The sequence below is a fragment of the Acinonyx jubatus genome, chromosome A1 (genome assembly GCF_027475565.1).
Source record: "Acinonyx jubatus isolate Ajub_Pintada_27869175 chromosome A1, VMU_Ajub_asm_v1.0, whole genome shotgun sequence".
NCBI classification, from domain to species: domain Eukaryota; kingdom Metazoa; phylum Chordata; class Mammalia; order Carnivora; family Felidae; genus Acinonyx; species Acinonyx jubatus.
Window position 1 is genome coordinate 137,955,874 of NC_069380.1, and position 11,364 is coordinate 137,967,237.

Consider the following 11,364-nt stretch of genomic DNA (forward strand, 5'->3'; position numbering starts at 1 on the left):
ACATTTTCTTCTATGTAATAATAGCAAAGTCATCAAGAAACAGTCCACCTGTCAGATTTCATAAAAAGATCTTGTCAAAACAAATATATATTTAAATTAAAAAAAATAAAAACACTCTACCACCACTATTACCACAAATGCAAACCTCACTGTTGGTGCTGTAGTTTGGAAATCTGCTATAACATCATGTGCCCTTACCTCTACCCTGCACAATTGTGAATGGCTGCTCTGTTGTACCATGACTGGGATGCATGGTTCTTTGGAATACATTGTATCTGTGCCCTCCAACAAAGCAGGAAAAGTAATAACTTTTATGGATGCCAAGGAGTCTTATAGTTTCCTCTTAAAATCTGTAGATGAGAAAATACACCTGGATAGAATTTAAAATGACATAAAAAGAGAAGGTATTATTCTATGCAGAACAAAGGAGAGGCAGATTGGATTTAGCTGAAAGCTATCTATTGCCTTGAGGATTATTTTTTATATTCCTTTTACTACTTTATTCTTTTTTTGATCTCAAAAAAGTATGTGTGTGTGTCACCTTAATATCTTGGTTTTGAAATTGCTATTGTTTAGACTTGTACAAGTAAAAGTAAATCTTGAGTAATACAACAATTAATTTTTAGTTGAGTAATAAAAGCTATTCAATGGGTCCTTGGCATCCTGGGCATTTACTGTTTCCTCTCCTCTGTTATTAACACTACATTTATTGAGCATTGAATATGAACGTGACAGGGATGGTACAGATAATAGTTCTTTTGAGTTCCCAGTTCTTTGTCTCGGTCTGAGTTTGATGACAAACCAGTAAACCACTTATTGCAATACAGTGTGTTAAATGGGAGGCACTTCACTCAAACTGGGGTCTGGTGCCTGGGATGAGAAGTATTAAGGAATGCTTTCAGTTTTTATGGTCCAGGAAAGATGATTAGAGAGAGAGAGAGAGAGAGAGCGCGCGAGAGAGCATCAAAGTCTTAAATGATGGATGGATTTTTTTCTAAATATCTGAACTTTGCTCCCTAATCATTGATTGACTGATCCATTTCTTCCTGATGGAATTATAAGGTATGTTAAATTACTGCTACATATTATAATGTTTGTTTACACAAATGGGAGTTTCCTGTTCAGTTCCATTCATTTTTGCATTCTTATGCTGTGTCTAAACTTTTAATTAGCACAGTTTTATCATGTTTTGATATCTGGGAGGCCTAGTCCCCCTAAATGTTCTTCTTTATAACATTTTCCTTGCCATTCTTACCAGTTCTTTCACATGAATTGTAGGATTGTTTTGTCAAGGCACTCTCCTCCCCAAACAGTTTTGTGGGGAACTGAATAAGGGTTACATTAAATCCACATGTTAATGTGGGCTGAATTGACATGTTTCTACTCTTCAGTCTTTTCAGGATTGGATTTTTTTTTTTAATAAGGAGCAAAGATTTATTCACATTATCTTAGAAAATTAGGGGTTTATCATAAGAAGAAGTAATGGAGACATTTGTTTATATTCTGTATATATTTCTGAAGTTTGCTGTTTCCCTCCTCATGGCACATTCTTTTTTTTTCTTTTTTTAACTTATCTATGATATTTTAGATATGTTGGTTGCTATATGAATAGGATTACTTTTCCTTTATATTTCCTTATAGAGGAAAGGTATTTTTTAAGCTTTTATTTTATTCAGCTACTTTACCAGTCCTCTTTTTTCTTTCTTTCTTTCTTTTATTTATTTATTTTTGAGGGGGGTGGGCAGAGAGAGAGGGAGAGAGAATCCCAAGCAGGCTCCACACTGTCAGGTACAGCCCAAAGTGGGGCTGTATCTCAGGAACCTTGAGATCATGACCTGAGCTGAAATCAAGAGTTAGATGTTTAACCGACTGAGCCACCCAGGCACCCCACGTCCTGTTATTTCTAGAAGGTTTCCCATGGATTCTTTTTGAGCTTCTATGTAAACAAAATCATTTTCAAATAATGACTATTTAGACTCTTTTCATTAAGTTGTTTTCAAACCAATCACTGTGGAGGCAGCATGAAAGATGGGAAAGTAGAAGTGAAGGCATGGAAATCAGATAAGAAATTATGGTGATCAGGGCGCACGTGGGTGGCTCAGCCAATGAAGCCTCTGGTTCTTGATTTCAGCTCAGGTCATGATCTCACGGTTCATGAGTTCCAGCTCTGCATTGGGCTCCTCACTGTCAGTGCAGAGCCTGTTTGGGATTCTCTCTATCTCTGCTCCTCCCCCACTTGCACCTGCTTGCTCTCCCTCTCTCTCAAAACAAATTTTTCAAAAATTTAACAAAAAGAATGAAATTATGGTGATCAGGAACTGATGCAGATTGATAAGGGTTGAATGGAGAGGATGGATTAAGAGAAAAGGTAGAAAGTGCAGGACTCAGTGATTTGGGGTAAGGGAGTAGGAGGATGACTTCCAGACTTCAGCTTTGACTCTGTAGAAATAGAATTACACAAATTTTTTGTGGAAAAGAATAGAGTTACTCGGTTAGCAGTTTATTGTGTTTATGAGTAAAAATAAGGATACCAGAATTTCTGGGCTACATAGGCTGGGGCATAGTTTGGGAACAGTAAAGTAGGTAAGCCAGGTGTCCTTGTTCTTGCAGCAGCTTGATGGGCCCTTGCATTTATGGTAACGGCTTCTCTCTGTTTCTGTGTTATTACTACCAACTATTGCACCCTCTGCCTCAGGTCTACTACTTATTCATAGTTTCTGTTTACTCATGGCTTCCGTGTACTGTATTCTGAGTGTCTTTGAATTCTGTTCCTGCTACCATCTGCTTGGCTCTTTCTTCAGACCTACAGTTTAAATTTCCTAGGAAGAGAATTGCTCTAACCAAACATTGTCCCTATTATAATTGAGTTTTCCTATCAGGGCACTTACTAGGCAGCTGATCAGTTTCTGGAATGGCTGCCTCCAGGCAGGTGTTCGCTCTTCGTCCAATCGGCTGAGGCAACCTTTGGATAAGGGAAACACCTAGGACTTCTACAGTCAGCAAGATCTTTGGGGGAAGGGGCTCACCATCACCAACATAGAAGAGGCCTGTGGACATAGTCACAGGCTATGGCTTACTCTACCTGCTACTACACTACAGAAGGAAGAATGGGTTGGGGAAGGGAGAGGGAGAGGTAGTCACAAGTTAGGTTTTGGTCATGTTTCATTAGAGGGGCTTACAGTATATCTCCATAGATATGTCCTGTGGGCTGTGGATAACTCTGGCCTGAAGTTTGGGACCTTCGGAGGCATTTTTCAGTATTTTTAGGCAGGTGCTACTACTCTCTTGTAGTACCTGCTGTATTATAATAAGTAATTAACTTGTTTCAAAATTTGGTGTTTTTCATCTTTATATCCTCAGTGCCGGACACATAGTAAATGCTTAATAATTATATGTTGAACAAATGCATAGTTGTGATTTAGAACCTGAACATTAGGGACGTTTCCAAGTAGACTGATAATACGATCATAACATCATGGTATTTTCCCCTATTTCGTACTTGAAAAATAAAAGAAGGGAAAAGAAACTTTTTACCTTTTGATATCTTTCAGTACATATCAACAATTTATATAATCTTAGTTCAATGAATGTCTTAACATATCATCTTCCATATTGTGTTTTTTTCTGTTTAGCATTCTTATGTACATGGATTTCCAGTGAGGTATCCATATAGTAGATATTTTTATGAACTTCCATTGTTTTGATATATCACTCTACTCAACCATGCCCCAGTTGTTGGATGTTGATAGTACAGTGTTAATCAACATAAGACTGGCGTAGGTGTATAAATTAACTTTAATCTCAATATAGAGGTTTTAATGTTTAAAGTCCCTCCACACTCCCTAGATAGCTACACAAGAATTCCAAATATCTTACTGAAATATACACAAGGGTTTATTAATTAGTTGAGGAATATGAGAAATGATCTTTTTTAGATACAATTTTTTATTGGTCAAGTAAGTGAGTGGTGTTCAAGATAGGCTGTATATACACCATTGCCTTTCAACAAGGTGTAGGAATCCAGGAGGGCCACAGGTTTTTACCTTTGATTTAGTGCCTGAGGTCTAGGGCTTTGTTTTATCTGGCCACCATCTCCTCGTGAAAGATTTTGTTTCCTAATAACTAGAGGATTAACTATGTAGCTCCTGAGCCCGCTCAGAGTGAACTTCTGTTGCATTCAGAGTGCCTGAAGCCAGAAATTGTGGTCTGACCTAAGTTTATAACAACCAGCTACATGACTGCTTTTGTGTTTGCTTGCTTACAAAAGTAGTTTGGCAGAACTTAAGGTTTGCTTTTATTTTAACATATCACCTGGAAGCCTGGTTGTGTGAGAGAGACCCATGGATGCTCCACCTTTAATCATCTGACATCTAATGACCTGATTTTAACCTGCCAAGTGTTGAACAAATGGGCTTACATTGGTTCACGATAGACTACTTGCAAATGTTCCCTGTCATAAATAAGTGACAAGAATGAGATTTTTAAATAGGAAAGTACAATCCCCTGAGATTAAAGTATATAAATCCCCTGAGATAAAGCATATAAGTAACTGAGGGCCTCTAAAGGTGAAGTGATTTGTTTAAGACCCATACAATTGTTAGGGCAGGGCTGAGGCTAAACCCCAGTATCTTGTAGCCTGGAATGGTGAAAACATGTCTCTCCGCTTTTCCAGGGACATCCAAGTTTTCCCAATAATGGGCTACATGGTGATGGTGAAGGCTCTATTAGGTTTTGTTGATTAAAATTTGTGTAAAAAAAGTCCAAAGTTGGTATATGAGGCCAGGAGTTTTTTGGAAGCTTCATGTGCATTGTTTGGAGGTTTCATTTATGCTTGTTTTTCTTTTCAAGTTTATTAACCTTCGCAACCCCAGTTTCATGATCTAATTTTTACAACGTTAAACTGGAACATATTGAACTTATACAATTATGTTCAGCTTCACTTATAGTTACGAATCAGTCCAGACTGCTACCATGACTCCTAGCTCCCATCAGTTATACAACAGTTAATATCCTCAGTGATGTATAGATTCATATAAGTTACTTCACTAGACAATTGCAGAGGCCTCAAGTATTTCAGAGAAGTTACAGATTATATACCATGCTCACTTTTATAATATATCCAATAGTTATATCCTAGCTGCATCCTAATGGGACATTTTTTCAAGCTGGCTTCCTTCATTAGTCTGGCTGATCTTGGGTAAATCATTTAACCTCTCCAGACCTTCTATTGTGAGAATCGAGGTATAAAATCTCTAAAAACAATTCTCATCTCAAGACTGCCCTTCATTTTTCACAACTTGGGTGCCTCTTAACATTCATATTTACTTCCAAAGTGTACTCTAGACCCCTGCCTTTTTTTACAACTTAGATTGGGTATTTTAGAAGGAAACCTTCCCATCCCTTGAGACTAGAACCAACCTTCAGAAGCCTTAACCTCCCCAAAATCAAAGGTAAATCTTAAGAAAAAGGAAAGTCTCCTTTCTTACCCAACCTCAAAATTCACTTTTTCTCTACGCATACCTGATGTCCCACACTCTTCAGTTTTCCTGAGATTATAATGTTTTTCTCTTCTGGACAAAACACCATTCCCTGTAAATGTTGTATTTTCTGGGGCACCTGGGTGGCTTAGTCAGTTAAGTGTCTGATTCTTGATTTCAGCTCAGGCCATGATCTCACAGTTCTTGAGTTCAAGACCCATGTCAGGTTCTGCACTGACAGCGCAGAGCCTGCTTAGGATTTTCTCTCTCCCTCTCTCTTTGCCCCTACCCTGCTCATGCATGCACGTGCTCGCTCTCTCTCTCAAAATAAATAAAAATAAATAAATAAATGTATTTTCTATTTCCAAGAAAGGAAGAAGATATCAGCCAGCTCCCATTCATGACCCAAAGGATAGGTTTTTTCCAAACTCCAACCGACTTTAATATTTTTTCTTACTAGTTTTTCCTCACTCCTGTTCTATTTAATTAAACTTCTCTTCTTTGTTTCATTATAAAAATAATCAGCAATCACTGTAGAAAATTTGGAAATTACAGAAAATTACCAAAAAGCAGAGTAAAACCAGTGTTAATCTACCTACCCACAGAGAGTCACTGACCACATTTTGACTGTTTCTTTTAGTCTTTTTTGCTTCTTTTTGTGACCTCTCATTTTATCCACCCAGTTGTCTTTCCCTATATGCCTTCACAGTCTGAGAATTCTCAACCTACCCAAACCACCAGACTAAAAGATCCAAGAACTTGAAAAGGAAATTGAGTTCTGAAATATGCACAACAGTCCCCTCTTTTTCAGACCATTTCCTCCCCAATTTTTGAAATTATAAATATTTTCAAACACACACAAGAAAGTTGAAATAAAATTAACTCCTGAATGCTTATCACCTAAGTTCAATAATTTTTAACATACTGCAATTTTATCTCTATGATCTACACATACCTTTTCTCTTCTGAATTATTTGAATGTAAGGAGGCAGACCTCATGGCACTTTATCTCTAAACACTTCAGCAAGCATCTTCTAAGAATAAGACATTTTTTAGATAATGACCATACCATTACTGCCCTAAAATTTTTATTTTTCAATGTTTATTTATGTATTTAGGAGGGGGAAGGGCAGAGCGTGAGAATCCCCGTCCCCTGTGTCGTTAGCCCAGAGGCCGATGGTGGCTTCATCTCATGAACCGTGAGATAATGACCTGCATCTAAATCAAGACTTGGAAGCTTAACCAACTGAGCCACTCAGCCACCCCTGCCCTTAAATCATTAAGAATAGTTTCACAATATCATCTAGTATCCAGTCCCTATTCAAATTTGCCCCATTATCCCAAGACGGCATTTGTTGCTTTCTTTTGAACTAAGATTCAGTCACATATTGGCATACGATAGTCTCCCCTTATCTTTAGGGAATATATTCCAAGACCCCCAGTGGATGCCTGACATTGCAGATAGTACTGAACTCTACATAGGCTGGGGTTTTTCCTATACATACATACCTATGGTAAAGTTTAGTTTATTCACCAGGCACAGTCACAGATAAACAATAACTAATAATAAAATAGAGCAAGTATAACAATAGACTGTAATGAGAGTGTCGTGAAATGGTCTTTCTTTCTCTCAAAGTATCTTACTACACTGCACTCACCCTTCTTAGGATGTGAGACAAATGCCTACGTGATGTGATGAGGTGGGGTGAATGACTAGGCACTGTGACAGAGCTTTAGGCTACTGTTGACCTTATGATCAGTCAGAAGGAGGCTCATCTGCTTCTGGAGTGCTGTGAACTGCGGGTAAATTAAACTGTGTAAAGCGAAGCCACAAATAAAGAGGGACTTTTGTACTGTATTTACTTATCTCTTCAGGATCTTTTAATATAGAATGATCTCTCCTCCTTTATTATTTGTTCAAATGAGCTTTACTTTTTGAAGTCAGACCATGTTTTACCACCACGTTTTAAACTTATTCCCACTTCAGAATTAGCACAATGCACTTTCACTTGTACAATTGCAATTACCTCCCCACTCAAGTTTTGACTCCAGTCTATCCAATACGTGTTGTTGATGAGATTATTTTCTTACAGAGCATCCCATGTCACCTTTAGTTTCAAGTCCAGTCATTCAGAGTCCTGAATCCACCATAGAAGCATGACTTGAACTGGGCCAATTAGAGTGAATCTCAGGATTTTTTTTTTTTTACTTTTTTTCAAGTATTTTTTTTTCATTTATTTTTAGATAGCAATAGAGAGAATGAGCAAGAGAGGGGCAGACAGAGAGGGCGAGAGACTCTCAAGCAGACTCTGCACTGTCAGCTCAAAACCCGATGTGGGACTTGAACTCATGAACTGTGAGATCATGACCTGAGCCAAAACCAACACTCAGACACTTAACTGACTGAGCCACCCAGACGCCTATCAAGATTTTGATGGAAATGACCAGAAACTACTCTTACTGTTCTTGCTAGACTTTGAACTTGAGAGCTTTTGAGGCTAGAGGACCCGCAACAAACTTGCCACCATTAGGGGAGAGACTCAAGTTGCTGTGGCTGCGCTTAGAGCCAGAAAAGGAAGGCAACATGACCAAAGGCAGAGCAGAGAAGTAGAGAGAAATAAAGCCTGGTCATAACTGGAGGCCTGAATCTAGCTATGTAGAAGTCAGAGCTACCTCCTGGACTTTTTAGTCACATGAGCCAATAAATTCCCCTTTCTTGGCAAGCTAGTTCACGTTGGATTTCCTGTCAATTAACCACCCAAAGAGTCCCAGCAGATACATGCTTTACAAATGCACTTTCACAATAATCACTGATTCTTAGCAACTCTTTGAACTTGAGCCTCAGAAAAGTTTAAGAACTCTTGAAATGGAATACTATTGTATGGTGGAACTGGGATGACACATAAATTTTGTGAATCCATAGTCATTCATTCTCTGCGTGCATTCTCTTCCTGTAAATTATTCAAAAAGGTCACGCAATCACATGGTTTGAAAGCCGCAATACATAAAAAGGTTAACAATGTCTCTCATCTGCTCTGTTCCCAGCACCCTCCTCCCCATGGGGGGTTTCTTGGGTATATCTCCAGAATATGTAGTTTTCCATATTCCCTTTTTTACACAAAAGAATGGATATAACACACGGTGTTGCAAACTTTTCTTTAAATTAACATATATTGAAAATCTTGCTATATCAGTAACAATAACAAAAGAATACACTTACATACTGCTTACTTTGTGTCAGGCACTGCTTCCAAATGCTTTACATAAATTAACTATTTATTTAACCATCACAACAATTCTGCTGATAGGTAGTGTTTTAAAGATGAGGAAACACAGATACAGAAAAGTAAGTAGGGGGCACCTGGGTGGCTCAATCGGTTAAGTGATCGACTCCTGGTTTTGGCTCAAGTCATGATCTGGTTTTGTGAGTTCAAGCCCTGAGCAGGGCTCAGTGCTGACAGCATGAAGCCTGCTTGGGATTTTCCCTCTCCCTCTGTCTCTGCCCCTCCCCAACTCGTGTTGTCTCTGTCTCTCTCAAAATAAATAAACTAAAAAAAGAAGAAAAAAAGAAAAAAAGAAAAGAAAAGTAAGTAGTGGAGCCAGGATGTGAAACCAGGCAGTCTGACTCCAGAATTCAGGCGCTAAATCACTATTCCAAACTGACTGACAATATTGTTTAGTGAATAGAGAGCTCTTTGTTCTTCCTTTTTTCTTTTGCACTCACATAGTATTCTTTTGTGTGGATGTAACATACGGACATATATATGGGTCATTGCCAACAAGTTTCTATTTCAAAAAATTATGCAATGCATAACCTTATACACACATCATTTCATACGCAGGTATAACCTTCAGTAGATAACCAGAGCTGTAACTTCTGGGTAAAAGGGTATACACATTTGTAGTTTTGACAGCTATTATCCAGCAGCTCTTCATATGAGTTATAACAATTACACCGATGTAAATTTATACTTCGCTACAGTGCCTGTGTCCCCATTGCTTTGGTATTACACGATTTTGTCGAACTTTTAGATTTTTACCAATCTAATAAACAATAAACGATAGTATCTCAGTGTCATTTTAAAAATTCTCTTTTCAGTAAAGACAAGTGAACAGATCACAGGTGTAGAGAGTTTCACAAAAGTACATCTGCAGAACCAATTTAAGAAACCGAACTCCTCCTCCCATCCACATATAATCACTGCATTGACTTCTAACAGCACAGATTTGTTTTGCCTTTTTCAAAACTTTATGTAAATTGAGTCACATAGTATTTACTATTTTGTGTTGGCTTTTTTTGCTTAAAATGATGTTTGTGAAATTTCTCCATATTGTTGCATGTAGTTTCAGCTCATTTGTCCTCATTGCTATATATGCAGTATTTCATTGTGGAAATATATCACAAATTGATTGTCTATCCTACTGTTTATGGAAATTAGGTGGTTTCCAATTTAGAGCTATTAAAAATATTCTCATACTTTTATTTGTTTAATGGAGATCCACACTTCGGCTGGATATATATCTAGGGTTGTGTTTGCTTGGTCACAGAATATATATATATTGAGCTTTGGTAGATACTGCCAAAGAGTTTTTCAAAATGGTTGGATCAATTTATGCTCCCACCAGCAGTATGTGAGAGTTCCAGTTGTTCTACTTCTTTACTAACACGTGTTAGTGTTAGTCTTTTTCTATTTTAACCATTTTTGTGGATATGTGGGTGTTTGCATTTCTCTGATAACTAATGACACTGAGTACCTTTTCTTAATGTTTATTGGCCATCACAATGTTGCTTGTCGTGAAATATCTGTTCAGTAATTTTGCCTATTTTTTCATTGTATTTTCTGTCTTTTCCTATTGACTTGCAAGAGTCCTTTATATACCTTTGATGAGAATCCTTTGAGAAATGTATTACAGTTATCTTCTACTCTGTGGATTGCCTTTTCATTCTCTCAGTGGTGTCTTTTAATGAACAGAAGTTCTTTTAAAAAAAAAAATATATATATATAAACATATATATATTATATATATCTCTATATATTTATATTCTATGTGGATTGTGAAATGACCTAGAATCATTTTATTGAAAAGACCAGTCTTTCTGTATTGCACCGAAGTATCAGCTCTGTCAAAAACCAGGTCACCATTTATATGTAAGTCTGTCTCTGAATTATATTTTATTACAGTTGTCTGTATGTCTTTCCTAGTGTGAGTATAATAATATTGTAATTACTGTAGCTTTGTAATAGATTTTATCTATTATAAATATGCCTAGGTATGTAACTACTACAAATTTGTTCTTCATGATTACCTCATATATTTTCATATAAATTAAACATTTTTTTTAACGTTTATTCATTTTTAAGAGACAGAGAGAGACCAAGGGTGAGCAGGGGAGGGACAGAGAGAGAGGGAGACACAGAATCCAAAGCAGGCTCCAGGCTCTGAGCTGTCAGCACAGAGCCCAGCACCCGACATGGGTTTGAACTCACAGATGGTGAGATCATGTCTTGAGCCGAAGTTGGCCACTTAACTGACTGAGCCACCCAGGCGCCCCATTTTCATATAAATTTTAGAGTGAGCTTGTCAATTTCCACAAAAAAATGTGACTTTTTAAAAAAAAAGATGAGAATTGTGCTGAACTCATGAGTACAAATAGAGTTGATATCTTTAGAATATTTATTTATAATCTGTGAACATGATGTAACCCTCCATTTTATCTAGGTTTTCTTTAATTTAACTCAATAATGTTTTATAGTTTCATCTAGAGTTTTTGTATATCTTTTACTAGATTTATTGGTGGTTATTTTATGGGTTTGATGCTATTATAAATAATACTGTTTTTTTTTTTTTAATGTTCATTTATTTTTGAGACAGAAAAAGAACATGA